An 18,105-nucleotide genomic window follows, 5' to 3' on the forward strand; every position below is an offset into this window, starting at 1 on the left:
CAGAATATTATCTCCTACGTATGTATATGTTTATATAATACACATAAAAAAATGTAAAACTGTCCTGCAACATAACTCCATAGTGTGTCATGTAGAACTAACCACGTCTCTCCGTATACCTATTACTATCACTCCATATAACCCATCTAATTTCTTTAAATGGCTCTCCATTATTTCATATAACTTCCCTATGTAATAACCCAGAAGGGGCCATTACAACAGGTTGTGCATTCATAGGACAATAATGGTTTAATGTATTGCCTGGTGTCATTCTGTCAAATTAAATGTAAGTTGATGCTCTGTAATACCACTGCAGACCAGCAGGTGGTGGCATAAGTGGTGGTAAGAGACTGTATTGGAGGACGTCTGATCAATATCCTCTATAGCCTGGTCACTATGGTAACCAGGGAGAGTTGACAGTTGGCAGTTGAGACAAGCCGAGCTGGAGGTGATGAGCAGGTGACAAGGGCGGCTAATGTCCTGTACCTATCCAGACAGTGTTTTCAGAGCCCATCGCAGCAAGGCCAAACTGCAGTTATAGATTTTCTATATCAGAGCACCAGTCCAGTTGCCTATATGTTATCTAAAATTTTAGAGTCACAAACAGGATATAACATAAGTCACACCCGAGCAGTAGGTGCAGGAGGCACTATTAGGCCCAGACGTAAGTACTGAGAAGTGGTGTGGCTTTTCTGCGGTGTTGTACAGTTTGGGGCGTCCCGGTGCTCCTACCTGGTTTTTGTCGCTCCATTCCCAGGGTACATCTGTATGAGGTAGGTAGGAATAAGGTAGACCGCACCTTGCTATGAACACATCTTCTGGACCATGTAGCTGCGACACTGGATCTCCATACAGGCTTTGGTTATTTGGCAACTGGACTGGTGCTCTGATATAGAAAATCTATAACTGCTGTTTTGCCTTGCGTGATGGGCTCTGAGAAGACTGGAGAGGTACAGGACATTAGCCGCCCTTGTAACCTGCTCATCACCTCCAGCTCGGCTTGTCTCAACTGCCAACTGTCAACTGCCCCTGGTTACCATAGTGACCAGGCTATAGAGGATATTGATCAGAAATCCTCCAATACAGTCTCTTGCCAACACTTATACAACAACCTGCTGGTCTGCAGTGGTATTACAGAGCAACTACTTGACAGTTTTACACCAGGCAATACATCAAGTCATTAATTATTCTCCTACAAAGGCAGAAACTTTTGTAATGGCCCCTTCTGGGTCATTACATCTATATCTCCTCCTATTACTCTATATAATCTCCCCTATATCTCCTCCTATTACTCCATATAACCTCCCTATATTTCCTCCTATTACTCCATATAACCTCCCTATATAGCCTCCTATTACTCCATATAACCTCCCTATATCTCCTCCTATTACTCCATATAACCTCCCTATATAGCCTTCTATTACTCCATATAACCTCCCTATATTTCCTCCTATTACTCCATATAACCTCCCTATATAGCCTCCTATTACTCCATATAACCTCCCCTATATCGCCTCCTATTACTCCATATAACCTCCCTATATCTCCTTCTATTACTCCATATAACATCCCTATATCTCCTCCTATTACTCCATATAATCTCCCTATATCTCCTCCTATTACTCCATATAACCTTCCTATATCTCCTCCTAATACTCCATATAACCTCCCAATATCTTCTCCTATTACTTCATATAACCTCCCTATATCTCCTCCTATTACTCCATATAATCTCCCTATATCTCCTCCTATTATTACTCCATATAATCTCCCTATATCTCCTCCTATTACTCCATATAACCTCCCCTATATCTCCTCCTATTACTCCATATAATCTCCCTATATCTCCTCCTATTATTACTCCATATAATCTCCCTATATCTCCTCCTATTATTACTCCATATAATCTCCCTATATCCCCTCCTATTACTCCATATAACCTCCCTATATCTCCTCCTATTATTACTCCATATAACCTCCCTATATCTCCTCCTATTACTCCATATAACCTCCCCCATATCTCCTCCTATTACTCCATATAACCTCCCTATATCTCCTCCTATTACTCCATATAACCTCCCTATATCTCCTCCTATTACTCCATATAACCTCCCTATATCTCCTCCTATTACTCCATATAACCTCCCTATATCTCCTCCTGTTACTCCATATAACCTCCCTATATCTCCCCCTATTACTCCATATAACCCCCCCTATATCTCCCCCTATTACTCCATATAACCTCCCTATATCTCCTCCTATTACTCTATATAAACTCCCTATATCTCCTCCTATTACTCCATATAACCTCCCTATATCTCCTCCTATTACTCCATATAACCTCCCTATATCTCCTCCTGTTACTCCATATAACCTCCCTATATCTCCTCCTATTACTCCATATAACCTCCCCTATATCTCCTCCTATTACGCCATATAACCTCCCTATATCTCCTCCTATTACTCCATATAACCTCCCTATATCTCCTCCTATTAGTCCATATAATCTCCCTATATCTCCTCCTATTACTCCATATAATCTCCCTATATCTCCTCCTATTACTCCATATAACCTCCCTATATCGCCTCCTATTACTCCATATAACATCCCTATATCTCCTCCTATTACTCCATATAATCTCCCTATATCTCCTTCTATTACTCCATATAATCTCCCTATATCTCCTCCTATTACTCCATATAACCTCCCTATATCGCCTCCTATTACTCCATATAATCTCCCTATATCTCCTCCTATTACTCCATATAACCTCCCTATATCGCCTCCTATTACTCCATATAACCTCCCCTATATCTCCTCCTATTACTCCATATAACCTCCCTATATCTCCTCCTATTACTCCATATAACCTCCCTATATCTCCTCCTATTACTCCATATAACATCCCTATATCTCCTCCTATTACTCCATATAATCTCCCTATATCTCCTCCTATTACTCCATATAATCTCCCTATATCTCCTCCTATTACTCCATATAACCTCCCCCATATCTCCTCCTATTACTCCATATAACCTCCCTATATCTCCTCCTATTACTCCATATAACCTCCCTATATCTTCTTCTATTACTCCATATAACCTCCCTATATCTCCTCCTATTACTCCATATAATCTCCCTATATCTCCTCCTATTACTCCATATAATCTCCCTATATCTCCTCCTATTACTCCATATAACCTCCCTATATCTCCTCTTATTACTCCATATAACCTCCCTATATCTCCTCCTATTGCTCCATATAATCTCCCTATATCTCCTCCTATTACTCCATATAATCTCCCTATATCTCCTCCTATTACTCCATATAACCTCCCTATATCGCCTCCTATTACTCCATATAACATCCCTATATCTCCTCCTAATACTCCATATAATCTCCCTATATCTCCTCCTATTACTCCATATAATCTCCCTATATCGCCTCCTATTACTCCATATAACCTCCCTATATCTCCTTCTATTACTCCATATAACATCCCTATATCTCCTCCTATTACTCCATATAATCTCCCTATATCTCCTCCTATTACTCCATATAACCTTCCTATATCTCCTCCTAATACTCCATATAACCTCCCAATATCTTCTCCTATTACTTCATATAACCTCCCTATATCTCCTCCTATTACTCCATATAATCTCCCTATATCTCCTCCTATTATTACTCCATATAATCTCCCTATATCTCCTCCTATTACTCCATATAACCTCCCCTATATCTCCTCCTATTACTCCATATAATCTCCCTATATCTCCTCCTATTATTACTCCATATAATCTCCCTATATCTCCTCCTATTATTACTCCATATAATCTCCCTATATCCCCTCCTATTACTCCATATAACCTCCCTATATCTCCTCCTATTATTACTCCATATAACCTCCCTATATCTCCTCCTATTACTCCATATAACCTCCCCCATATCTCCTCCTATTACTCCATATAACCTCCCTATATCTCCTCCTATTACTCCATATAACCTCCCTATATCTCCTCCTATTACTCCATATAACCTCCCTATATCTCCTCCTATTACTCCATATAACCTCCCTATATCTCCTCCTGTTACTCCATATAACCTCCCTATATCTCCCCCTATTACTCCATATAACCCCCCCTATATCTCCCCCTATTACTCCATATAACCTCCCTATATCTCCTCCTATTACTCTATATAAACTCCCTATATCTCCTCCTATTACTCCATATAACCTCCCTATATCTCCTCCTATTACTCCATATAACCTCCCTATATCTCCTCCTGTTACTCCATATAACCTCCCTATATCTCCTCCTATTACTCCATATAACCTCCCCTATATCTCCTCCTATTACGCCATATAACCTCCCTATATCTCCTCCTATTACTCCATATAACCTCCCTATATCTCCTCCTATTAGTCCATATAATCTCCCTATATCTCCTCCTATTACTCCATATAATCTCCCTATATCTCCTCCTATTACTCCATATAACCTCCCTATATCGCCTCCTATTACTCCATATAACATCCCTATATCTCCTCCTATTACTCCATATAATCTCCCTATATCTCCTTCTATTACTCCATATAATCTCCCTATATCTCCTCCTATTACTCCATATAACCTCCCTATATCGCCTCCTATTACTCCATATAATCTCCCTATATCTCCTCCTATTACTCCATATAACCTCCCTATATCGCCTCCTATTACTCCATATAACCTCCCCTATATCTCCTCCTATTACTCCATATAACCTCCCTATATCTCCTCCTATTACTCCATATAACCTCCCTATATCTCCTCCTATTACTCCATATAACATCCCTATATCTCCTCCTATTACTCCATATAATCTCCCTATATCTCCTCCTATTACTCCATATAATCTCCCTATATCTCCTCCTATTACTCCATATAACCTCCCCCATATCTCCTCCTATTACTCCATATAACCTCCCTATATCTCCTCCTATTACTCCATATAACCTCCCTATATCTTCTTCTATTACTCCATATAACCTCCCTATATCTCCTCCTATTACTCCATATAATCTCCCTATATCTCCTCCTATTACTCCATATAATCTCCCTATATCTCCTCCTATTACTCCATATAACCTCCCTATATCTCCTCTTATTACTCCATATAACCTCCCTATATCTCCTCCTATTGCTCCATATAATCTCCCTATATCTCCTCCTATTACTCCATATAATCTCCCTATATCTCCTCCTATTACTCCATATAACCTCCCTATATCGCCTCCTATTACTCCATATAACATCCCTATATCTCCTCCTAATACTCCATATAATCTCCCTATATCTCCTCCTATTACTCCATATAATCTCCCTATATCGCCTCCTATTACTCCATATAACCTCCCTATATCGCCTCCTATTACTCCATATAACATCCCTATATCTCCTCCTATTACTCCATATAATCTCCCTATATCTCCTCCTATTACTCCATATAACCTCCCTATATCGCCTCCTATTACTCCATATAACATCCCTATATCTCCTCCTATTACTCCATATAATCTCCCTATATCTCCTCCTATTACTCCATATAACCTCCCCTATATCTCCTCCTATTACTCCATATAACCTCCCTATATCTCCTCCTATTACTCCATATAACCTTCCTATATCTCCTCCTATTACTCCATATAACCTCCCTATATCGCCTCCTATTACTCCATATAACATCCCTATATCTCCTCCTATTACTCCATATAATCTCCCTATATCTCCTCCTATTACTCCATATAACCTCCCTATATCGCCTCCTATTACTCCATATAACATCCCTATATCTCCTCCTATTACTCCATATAATCTCCCTATATCTCCTCCTATTACTCCATATAACCTCCCCTATATCTCCTCCTATTACTCCATACAACCTCCCTATATCTCCTCCTATTACTCCATATAACCTTCCTATATCTCCTCCTAATACTCCATATAACCTCCCAATATCTTCTCCTATTACTCCATATAACCTCCCAATATCTCCTCCTATTACTCCATATAACCTCCCTATATCTCCTCCTATTATTACTCCATATAATCTCCCTATATCTCCTCCTATTATTACTCCATATAATCTCCCTATATCCCCTCCTATTACTCCATATAACCTCCTTATATCTCCTCCTATTACTCTACATAACCCCCCTATATCTCCTCCTATTACTCCATATAACCTCCCCCATATCTCCATCTATTACTCCATATAACCTCCCTATATCTCCTCCTATTACTCCATATAACCTCCCTATATCTCCTCCTGTTACTCCATATAACCTCCCTATATCTCCTCCTATTACTCCATATAACCTCCCTATATCTCCTCCTATTACTCCATATAACCCCCCTATATCTCCTTCTATTACTCCATATAACCTCCCTATATCTCCTCCTGTTGCTCCATATAACCTCCCTATATCTCCTTCTATTACTCCATATAACCTCCCGATATCTCCTCCTATTACTCCATATATCCTTCCCTATATCTCCACCTATTACTCCATATAATCTCCCTATATCCCCTCCTATTACTCCATATAACCTCCCTATATCTCCTCCTATTACTCCATATATCCTCCCTATATCTCCTCCTATTACTCCATATAACCTCCCTATATCTACTCCTATTACTCCATATATCCTCCCTATATCTCCTAAAATTACTCCATATAACCTCCCTATATCTCCTCCTATTACTCCATATATCCTTCCCTATATCTCCTCCTATTACTCCATATATCCTCCCTATATCTCCTCCTATTACTCCATATAACCTCCCTATATCTACTCCTATTACTCCATATATCCTCCCTATATCTCCTCCTATTACTCCATATAACCTCCCTATATCTTCTCCTATTACTTCATATAACCTCCCAATATCTCCTCCTATTACTCCATATAACCTCCCTATATCTCCTCCTATTACTCCATATAACCTCCCTATATCTCCTCCTATTACTCCATATAACCTCCCTATATCTTCTCCTATTACTTCATATAACCTCCCTATATCTCCTCCTATTATTACTCCATATAATCTCCCTATATCTCCTCCTATTATTACTCCATATAATCTCCCTATATCCCCTCCTATTACTCCATATAGCCTCCCTATATCTCCTCCTATTACTCTATATCACCCCCCAATATCTCACTCCTATTACTCCATATAACCTCCCCCATATCTCCTCCTATTACTCCATATAACCTCCCTATATCTCCTCCTATTACTCCATATAACCTCCCTATATCTCCTCCTATTACTCCATATAACCTCCCTATATCTCCTCCTGTTACTCCATATAACCTCCCTATATCTCCTCCTATTACGCCATATAACCTCCCTATATCTCCTCCTATTACTCCATATAACCTCCATATATCTCCTCCTATTACTCCATATAATCTCCCTATATCTCCTCCTATTACTCCATATAATCTCCCTATATCTCCTCCTATTACTCCATATAATCTCCCTATATCTCCTCCTATTACTCCATATAACATCCCTATATCTCCTCCTATTACTCCATATAATCTCCCTATATCTCCTCCTATTACTCCATATAATCTCCCTATATCTCCTCCTATTACTCCATATAACCTCCCCCATATCTCCTCCTATTACTCCATATATCCTCCCTATATCTCCTCCTATTACTCCATATAACCTCCCTATATCTTCTCCTATTACTTCATATAACCTCCCAATATCTCCTCCTATTACTCCATATAACCTCCCTATATCTCCTCCTATTACTCCATATAACCTCCCTATATCTCCTCCTATTACTCCATATAACCTCCCTATATCTTCTCCTATTACTTCATATAACCTCCCAATATCTCCTCCTATTACTCCATATAACCTCCCTACATCTCCTCCTATTACTCCATATAATCTCCCTATATCTCCTCCTATTATTACTCCATATAATCTCCCTATATCCCCTCCTATTACTCCATATAGCCTCCCTATATCTCCTCCTATTACTCTATATCACCCCCCAATATCTCCTCCTATTACTCCATATAACCTCCCCCATATCTCCTCCTATTACTCCATATAACCTCCCTATATCTCTTCCTATTACTCCATATAACCTCCCTATATCTCCTCCTATTACTCCATATAACCTTCCTATATCTCCTCCTAATACTCCATATAATCTCCCTATATCTCCTCCTATTACTCCATATAACCTCCCTATATCGCCTCCTATTACTCCATATAACATCCCTATATCTCCTCCTATTACTCCATATAATCTCCCTATATCTCCTCCTATTACTCCATATAACCTCCCCTATATCTCCTCCTATTACTCCATATAACCTCCCTATATCTCCTCCTATTACTCCATATAACCTTCCTATATCTCCTCCTAATACTCCATATAACCTCCCAATATCTTCTCCTATTACTCCATATAACCTCCCAATATCTCCTCCTATTACTCCATATAACCTCCCTATATCTCCTCCTATTATTACTCCATATAATCTCCCTATATCTCCTCCTATTATTACTCCATATAATCTCCCTATATCCCCTCCTATTACTCCATATAACCTCCTTATATCTCCTCCTATTACTCTATATAACCCCCCTATATCTCCTCCTATTACTCCATATAACCTCCCCCATATCTCCATCTATTGCTCCATATAACCTCCCTATATCTCCTCCTATTACTCCATATAACCTTCCTATATCTCCTCCTAATACTCCATATAACCTCCCAATATCTTCTCCTATTACTCCATATAACCTCCCAATATCTCCTCCTATTACTCCATATAACCTCCCTATATCTCCTCCTATTATTACTCCATATAATCTCCCTATATCTCCTCCTATTATTACTCCATATAATCTCCCTATATCCCCTCCTATTACTCCATATAACCTCCTTATATCTCCTCATATTACTCTATATAACCCCCCTATATCTCCTCCTATTACTCCATATAACCTCCCTATATCTCCTCCTATTACTCCATATAACCTCCCTATATCTCCTCCTATTACTCCATATAACCTCCCTATATCTCCTCCTGTTACTCCATATAACCTCCCTATATCTCCTTCTATTACTCCATATAACCTCCCGATATCTCCTCCTATTACTCCATATATCCTTCCCTATATCTCCACCTATTACTCCATATAATCTCCCTATATCCCCTCCTATTACTCCATATAACCTCCCTATATCTCCTCCTATTACTCCATATATCCTCCCTATATCTCCTCCTATTACTCCATATAACCTCCCTATATCTACTCCTATTACTCCATATATCCTCCCTATATCTCCTAAAATTACTCCATATAACCTCCCTATATCTCCTCCTATTACTCCATATATCCTTCCCTATATCTCCTCCTATTACTCCATATATCCTCCCTATATCTCCTCCTATTACTCCATATAACCTCCCTATATCTACTCCTATTACTCCATATAACCTCCCTATATCTCCTCCTGTTACTCCATATAACCTCCCTATATCTCCTCCTATTACTCCATATAACCTCCCCTATATCTCCTCCTATTACGCCATATAACCTCCCTATATCTCCTCCTATTACTCCATATAACCTCCCTATATCTCCTCCTATTACTCCATATAACCTCCCTATATCTCCTCCTATTACTCCATATAATCTCCCTATATCTCCTCCTATTACTCCATATAATCTCCCTATATCTCCTCCTATTACTCCATATAACATCCCTATATCTCCTCCTATTACTCCATATAATATCCCTATATCTCCTCCTATTACTCCATATAATCCCCCTATATCTCCTCCTATTACTCCATATAACCTCCCCCATATCTCCTCCTATTACTCCATATATCCTCCCTATATCTCCTCCTATTACTCCATATAACCTCCCTATATCTTCTCCTATTACTTCATATAACCTCCCAATATCTCCTCCTATTACTCCATATAACCTCCCTATATCTCCTCCTATTACTCCATATAACCTCCCTATATCTCCTCCTATTACTCCATATAACCTCCCTATATCTTCTCCTATTACTTCATATAACCTCCCAATATCTCCTCCTATTACTCCATATAACCTCCCTATATCTCCTCCTATTATTACTCCATATAATCTCCCTATATCTCCTCCTATTATTACTCCATATAATCTCCCTATATCCCCTCCTATTACTCCATATAGCCTCCCTATATCTCCTCCTATTACTCTATATCACCCCCAATATCTCCTCCTATTACTCCATATAACCTCCCCCATATCTCCTCCTATTACTCCATATAACCTCCCTATATCTCCTCCTATTACTCCATATAACCTCCCTATATCTCCTCCTATTACTCCATATAACCTCCCCTATATCTCCTCCTATTACGCCATATAACCTCCCTATATCTCCTCCTATTACTCCATATAACCTCCCTATATCTCCTCCTATTACTCCATATAACCTCCCTATATCTCCTCCTATTACTCCATATAATCTCCCTATATCTCCTCCTATTACTCCATATAATCTCCCTATATCTCCTCCTATTACTCCATATAACCTCCCTATATCGCCTCCTATTACTCCATATAACATCCCTATATCTCCTCCTATTACTCCATATAATCTCCCTATATCTCCTCCTATTACTCCATATAATTTCCCTATATCTCCTCCTATTACTCCATATAACCTCCCTATATCGCCTCCTATTACTCCATATAATCTCCCTATATCTCCTCCTATTACTCCATATAACCTCCCTATATCGCCTCCTATTACTCCATATAACCTCCCCTATATCTCCTCCTATTACTCCATATAACCTCCCTATATCTCCTCCTATTACTCCATATAACCTCCCTATATCTCCTCCTATTACTCCATATAACATCCCTATATCTCCTCCTATTACTCCATATAATCTCCCTATATCTCCTCCTATTACTCCATATAATCTCCCTATATCTCCTCCTATTACTCCATATAACCTCCCCCATATCTCCTCCTATTACTCCATATAACCTCCCTATATCTCCTCCTATTACTCCATATAACCTCCCTATATCTTCTTCTATTACTCCATATAACCTCCCTATATCTCCTCCTATTACTCCATATAATCTCCCTATATCTCCTCCTATTACTCCATATAATCTCCCTATATCTCCTCCTATTACTCCATATAACCTCCCTATATCTCCTCTTATTACTCCATATAACCTCCCTATATCTCCTCCTATTGCTCCATATAATCTCCCTATATCTCCTCCTATTACTCCATATAATCTCCCTATATCTCCTCCTATTACTCCATATAACCTCCCTATATCGCCTCCTATTACTCCATATAACATCCCTATATCTCCTCCTAATACTCCATATAATCTCCCTATATCTCCTCCTATTACTCCATATAATCTCCCTATATCGCCTCCTATTACTCCATATAACCTCCCTATATCGCCTCCTATTACTCCATATAACATCCCTATATCTCCTCCTATTACTCCATATAATCTCCCTATATCTCCTCCTATTACTCCATATAACCTCCCTATATCGCCTCCTATTACTCCATATAACATCCCTATATCTCCTCCTATTACTCCATATAATCTCCCTATATCTCCTCCTATTACTCCATATAACCTCCCCTATATCTCCTCCTATTACTCCATATAACCTCCCTATATCTCCTCCTATTACTCCATATAACCTTCCTATATCTCCTCCTATTACTCCATATAACCTCCCTATATCGCCTCCTATTACTCCATATAACATCCCTATATCTCCTCCTATTACTCCATATAATCTCCCTATATCTCCTCCTATTACTCCATATAACCTCCCTATATCGCCTCCTATTACTCCATATAACATCCCTATATCTCCTCCTATTACTCCATATAATCTCCCTATATCTCCTCCTATTACTCCATATAACCTCCCCTATATCTCCTCCTATTACTCCATACAACCTCCCTATATCTCCTCCTATTACTCCATATAACCTTCCTATATCTCCTCCTAATACTCCATATAACCTCCCAATATCTTCTCCTATTACTCCATATAACCTCCCAATATCTCCTCCTATTACTCCATATAACCTCCCTATATCTCCTCCTATTATTACTCCATATAATCTCCCTATATCTCCTCCTATTATTACTCCATATAATCTCCCTATATCCCCTCCTATTACTCCATATAACCTCCTTATATCTCCTCCTATTACTCTACATAACCCCCCTATATCTCCTCCTATTACTCCATATAACCTCCCCCATATCTCCATCTATTACTCCATATAACCTCCCTATATCTCCTCCTATTACTCCATATAACCTCCCTATATCTCCTCCTGTTACTCCATATAACCTCCCTATATCTCCTCCTATTACTCCATATAACCTCCCTATATCTCCTCCTATTACTCCATATAACCCCCCTATATCTCCTTCTATTACTCCATATAACCTCCCTATATCTCCTCCTGTTGCTCCATATAACCTCCCTATATCTCCTTCTATTACTCCATATAACCTCCCGATATCTCCTCCTATTACTCCATATATCCTTCCCTATATCTCCACCTATTACTCCATATAATCTCCCTATATCCCCTCCTATTACTCCATATAACCTCCCTATATCTCCTCCTATTACTCCATATATCCTCCCTATATCTCCTCCTATTACTCCATATAACCTCCCTATATCTACTCCTATTACTCCATATATCCTCCCTATATCTCCTAAAATTACTCCATATAACCTCCCTATATCTCCTCCTATTACTCCATATATCCTTCCCTATATCTCCTCCTATTACTCCATATATCCTCCCTATATCTCCTCCTATTACTCCATATAACCTCCCTATATCTACTCCTATTACTCCATATATCCTCCCTATATCTCCTCCTATTACTCCATATAACCTCCCTATATCTTCTCCTATTACTTCATATAACCTCCCAATATCTCCTCCTATTACTCCATATAACCTCCCTATATCTCCTCCTATTACTCCATATAACCTCCCTATATCTCCTCCTATTACTCCATATAACCTCCCTATATCTTCTCCTATTACTTCATATAACCTCCCTATATCTCCTCCTATTATTACTCCATATAATCTCCCTATATCTCCTCCTATTATTACTCCATATAATCTCCCTATATCCCCTCCTATTACTCCATATAGCCTCCCTATATCTCCTCCTATTACTCTATATCACCCCCCAATATCTCACTCCTATTACTCCATATAACCTCCCCCATATCTCCTCCTATTACTCCATATAACCTCCCTATATCTCCTCCTATTACTCCATATAACCTCCCTATATCTCCTCCTATTACTCCATATAACCTCCCTATATCTCCTCCTGTTACTCCATATAACCTCCCTATATCTCCTCCTATTACGCCATATAACCTCCCTATATCTCCTCCTATTACTCCATATAACCTCCATATATCTCCTCCTATTACTCCATATAATCTCCCTATATCTCCTCCTATTACTCCATATAATCTCCCTATATCTCCTCCTATTACTCCATATAATCTCCCTATATCTCCTCCTATTACTCCATATAACATCCCTATATCTCCTCCTATTACTCCATATAATCTCCCTATATCTCCTCCTATTACTCCATATAATCTCCCTATATCTCCTCCTATTACTCCATATAACCTCCCCCATATCTCCTCCTATTACTCCATATATCCTCCCTATATCTCCTCCTATTACTCCATATAACCTCCCTATATCTTCTCCTATTACTTCATATAACCTCCCAATATCTCCTCCTATTACTCCATATAACCTCCCTATATCTCCTCCTATTACTCCATATAACCTCCCTATATCTCCTCCTATTACTCCATATAACCTCCCTATATCTTCTCCTATTACTTCATATAACCTCCCAATATCTCCTCCTATTACTCCATATAACCTCCCTACATCTCCTCCTATTACTCCATATAATCTCCCTATATCTCCTCCTATTATTACTCCATATAATCTCCCTATATCCCCTCCTATTACTCCATATAGCCTCCCTATATCTCCTCCTATTACTCTATATCACCCCCCAATATCTCCTCCTATTACTCCATATAACCTCCCCCATATCTCCTCCTATTACTCCATATAACCTCCCTATATCTCTTCCTATTACTCCATATAACCTCCCTATATCTCCTCCTATTACTCCATATAACCTTCCTATATCTCCTCCTAATACTCCATATAATCTCCCTATATCTCCTCCTATTACTCCATATAACCTCCCTATATCGCCTCCTATTACTCCATATAACATCCCTATATCTCCTCCTATTACTCCATATAATCTCCCTATATCTCCTCCTATTACTCCATATAACCTCCCCTATATCTCCTCCTATTACTCCATATAACCTCCCTATATCTCCTCCTATTACTCCATATAACCTTCCTATATCTCCTCCTAATACTCCATATAACCTCCCAATATCTTCTCCTATTACTCCATATAACCTCCCAATATCTCCTCCTATTACTCCATATAACCTCCCTATATCTCCTCCTATTATTACTCCATATAATCTCCCTATATCTCCTCCTATTATTACTCCATATAATCTCCCTATATCCCCTCCTATTACTCCATATAACCTCCTTATATCTCCTCCTATTACTCTATATAACCCCCCTATATCTCCTCCTATTACTCCATATAACCTCCCCCATATCTCCATCTATTGCTCCATATAACCTCCCTATATCTCCTCCTATTACTCCATATAACCTTCCTATATCTCCTCCTAATACTCCATATAACCTCCCAATATCTTCTCCTATTACTCCATATAACCTCCCAATATCTCCTCCTATTACTCCATATAACCTCCCTATATCTCCTCCTATTATTACTCCATATAATCTCCCTATATCTCCTCCTATTATTACTCCATATAATCTCCCTATATCCCCTCCTATTACTCCATATAACCTCCTTATATCTCCTCATATTACTCTATATAACCCCCCTATATCTCCTCCTATTACTCCATATAACCTCCCTATATCTCCTCCTATTACTCCATATAACCTCCCTATATCTCCTCCTATTACTCCATATAACCTCCCTATATCTCCTCCTGTTACTCCATATAACCTCCCTATATCTCCTTCTATTACTCCATATAACCTCCCGATATCTCCTCCTATTACTCCATATATCCTTCCCTATATCTCCACCTATTACTCCATATAATCTCCCTATATCCCCTCCTATTACTCCATATAACCTCCCTATATCTCCTCCTATTACTCCATATATCCTCCCTATATCTCCTCCTATTACTCCATATAACCTCCCTATATCTACTCCTATTACTCCATATATCCTCCCTATATCTCCTAAAATTACTCCATATAACCTCCCTATATCTCCTCCTATTACTCCATATATCCTTCCCTATATCTCCTCCTATTACTCCATATATCCTCCCTATATCTCCTCCTATTACTCCATATAACCTCCCTATATCTACTCCTATTACTCCATATAACCTCCCTATATCTCCTCCTGTTACTCCATATAACCTCCCTATATCTCCTCCTATTACTCCATATAACCTCCCCTATATCTCCTCCTATTACGCCATATAACCTCCCTATATCTCCTCCTATTACTCCATATAACCTCCCTATATCTCCTCCTATTACTCCATATAACCTCCCTATATCTCCTCCTATTACTCCATATAATCTCCCTATATCTCCTCCTATTACTCCATATAATCTCCCTATATCTCCTCCTATTACTCCATATAACATCCCTATATCTCCTCCTATTACTCCATATAATATCCCTATATCTCCTCCTATTACTCCATATAATCCCCCTATATCTCCTCCTATTACTCCATATAACCTCCCCCATATCTCCTCCTATTACTCCATATATCCTCCCTATATCTCCTCCTATTACTCCATATAACCTCCCTATATCTTCTCCTATTACTTCATATAACCTCCCAATATCTCCTCCTATTACTCCATATAACCTCCCTATATCTCCTCCTATTACTCCATATAACCTCCCTATATCTCCTCCTATTACTCCATATAACCTCCCTATATCTTCTCCTATTACTTCATATAACCTCCCAATATCTCCTCCTATTACTCCATATAACCTCCCTATATCTCCTCCTATTATTACTCCATATAATCTCCCTATATCTCCTCCTATTATTACTCCATATAATCTCCCTATATCCCCTCCTATTACTCCATATAGCCTCCCTATATCTCCTCCTATTACTCTATATCACCCCCAATATCTCCTCCTATTACTCCATATAACCTCCCCCATATCTCCTCCTATTACTCCATATAACCTCCCTATATCTCCTCCTATTACTCCATATAACCTCCCTATATCTCCTCCTATTACTCCATATAACCTCCCCTATATCTCCTCCTATTACGCCATATAACCTCCCTATATCTCCTCCTATTACTCCATATAACCTCCCTATATCTCCTCCTATTACTCCATATAACCTCCCTATATCTCCTCCTATTACTCCATATAATCTCCCTATATCTCCTCCTATTACTCCATATAATCTCCCTATATCTCCTCCTATTACTCCATATAACCTCCCTATATCGCCTCCTATTACTCCATATAACATCCCTATATCTCCTCCTATTACTCCATATAATCTCCCTATATCTCCTCCTATTACTCCATATAATTTCCCTATATCTCCTCCTATTACTCCATATAACCTCCCTATATCGCCTCCTATTACTCCATATAATCTCCCTATATCTCCTCCTATTACTCCATATAACCTCCCTATATCGCCTCCTATTACTCCATATAACCTCCCCTATATCTCCTCCTATTACTCCATATAACCTCCCTATATCTCCTCCTATTACTCCATATAACCTCCCTATATCTCCTCCTATTACTCCATATAACATCCCTATATCTCCTCCTATTACTCCATATAATCTCCCTATATCTCCTCCTATTACTCCATATAATCTCCCTATATCTCCTCCTATTACTCCATATAACCTCCCCCATATCTCCTCCTATTACTCCATATAACCTCCCTATATCTCCTCCTATTACTCCATATAACCTCCCTATATCTTTTTCTATTACTCCATATAACCTCCCTATATCTTCTCCTATTACTCCATATAATCTCCCTATATCTCCTCCTATTACTCCATATAATCTCCCTATATCTCCTCCTATTACTCCATATAACCTCCCTATATCTCCTCTTATTACTCCATATAACCTCCCTATATCTCCTCCTATTACTCCATATAATCTCCCTATATCTCCTCCTATTACTCCATATAATCTCCCTATATCTCCTCCTATTACTCCATATAACCTCCCTATATCGCCTCCTATTACTCCATATAACATCCCTATATCTCCTCCTATTACTCCATATAATCTCCCTATATCTCCTCCTATTACTCCATATAATCTCCCTATATCTCCTCCTATTACTTCATATAACCTCCCTATATCGCCTCCTATTACTCCATATAACATCCCTATATCTCCTCCTATTACTCCATATAACCTCCCCTATATCTCCTCCTATTACTCCATATAACCTCCCTATATCTCCTCCTATTACTCCATATAACCTCCCTATATCGCCTCCTATTACTCCATATAATCTCCCTATATCTCCTCCTATTACTCCATATAACCTCCCTATATCGCCTCCTATTACTCCATATAACATCCCTTATATCTCCTCCTATTACTCCATATAACCTCCCTATATCGCCTCCTATTACTCCATATAACCTCCCCTATATCTCCTCCTATTACTCCATATAACCTCCCTATATCTCCTCCTATTACTCCATATAACCTCCCCTATATCTCCTCCTATTACGCCATATAACCTCCCTATATCTCCTCCTATTACTCCATATAACCTCCCTATATCTCCTCCTATTACTCCAT

At 38.9% G+C, this 18,105-nt stretch overlaps 1 protein-coding gene across 1 annotated transcript in view; it reads left to right on the forward strand.

Annotated features, from left to right (window-relative positions):
- LOC142310225 (uncharacterized) overlaps positions 1 to 18,105 on the forward strand; it is an 83,481-nt gene that overhangs the window by 19,804 nt on the left and 45,572 nt on the right. The window lies entirely within an intron of this gene.

The sequence above is a fragment of the Anomaloglossus baeobatrachus genome, chromosome 5 (genome assembly GCF_048569485.1).
Source record: "Anomaloglossus baeobatrachus isolate aAnoBae1 chromosome 5, aAnoBae1.hap1, whole genome shotgun sequence".
NCBI classification, from domain to species: Eukaryota; Metazoa; Chordata; class Amphibia; order Anura; family Aromobatidae; genus Anomaloglossus; species Anomaloglossus baeobatrachus.